At 37.6% G+C, this 1,171-nt stretch overlaps 1 protein-coding gene across 2 annotated transcripts in view; it reads left to right on the top strand.

Annotated features, from left to right (window-relative positions):
* LOC106869369 (zinc finger protein aebp2) overlaps nt 1–1,171 on the top strand; it is a 177,466-nt gene that overhangs the window by 56,420 nt on the left and 119,875 nt on the right. The window lies entirely within an intron of this gene.

Genomic DNA, 1,171 nt, shown 5'->3' with positions numbered 1-1,171 from the left:
CTAACCGGCATCGAAAATACAAGGATCATATATAAATATATATATATATATACACACACACACACACAAAAGCTAGTTTATCTGACATTCATTCTAGTTGCAAAATTAGAGCTCTCCAATGAAAGAAAAGCATGAAAGAGAATACACGGAATCGAGGGAAGGAGCGAGCGACTGAGACGAGAAAAGAGAGAGGGGACATTACCCCTTCTGAGTCCCTTAGTGTTTATAATAGAGTAATGACTTGCTGTGTAAGGAACACTCCTGGCTCCTTGAGTGATGTCTGTTCCTGTTTGGTGAGCAGTCTAGTCGTAACCCTTTTTTTTTCTTTTTTTAATTTGTCTTGTTCACTTCTACCACCCCTAAGGAAGGAGTCACCGTTGTCATCATCATCATCATCACCACCACCACTATCTATTTAGTCGTGATGCCGCTGCTGCTGCTGCTACTTCTACTTCTAGCTGTGTACTCTTTACATTTGAGTATCGTTTCTTCTTGTGGGCATTGTTGTTCCTGCCCCTACCGTCTCCTCGAAAAGGGGGAGAAGAAACAGGCAGGTCCAGGCCACAGCAGTCTTCCACATCAGACCAGACCAGACCATACCACCTATTTATTATTTGTTCTTGCTCCTGTTGGACAGTGTCTTTTTCCACTGCCTACATACATACAATAGATCTTGTCAATCTCTCTGTCCCCTTGTGTGTATGTCTCTCTCTCTCTCTCTCCCTTAGCTCCAGATAATGTTGGATTTACGATCTCAAAGCTACGAAGGATGTGATCACAAACGGCCAGTATTTTTCAAAATACATTTGTTAAATAAGTTTCATTATAAATTGTTAATTCTTTAGTAGTTTCGGTGGCCATGGGTGAAGGAAGAAAATAGAGAACACAACGTACATATGGACGACGTTTCTGTAATAATTTTCCAATTTTTCCTTTCGTTAGCTTTTATTTTCTGTTCTATTTCTAATTCTTTTGTCTTTACCAATTAAGCTGGAGATATATATATATATAAGTGCGAATGTATTCTCTCGTTCTTTGATTGCAAACAAACGACGATGATGAAAATATCTCGGTGATCAATTGTCAAAAAAGAAGAAAAAAATCCTAATTTCGTTTATCCTGAATAAGCTTGGAATATATATATATATATATATATATATATATATATATA

The sequence above is a fragment of the Octopus bimaculoides genome, chromosome 4 (genome assembly GCF_001194135.2).
Source record: "Octopus bimaculoides isolate UCB-OBI-ISO-001 chromosome 4, ASM119413v2, whole genome shotgun sequence".
Lineage (NCBI taxonomy): Eukaryota > Metazoa > Mollusca > Cephalopoda > Octopoda > Octopodidae > Octopus > Octopus bimaculoides.
This window is presented reverse-complemented; position numbering and strand designations above follow the sequence as displayed.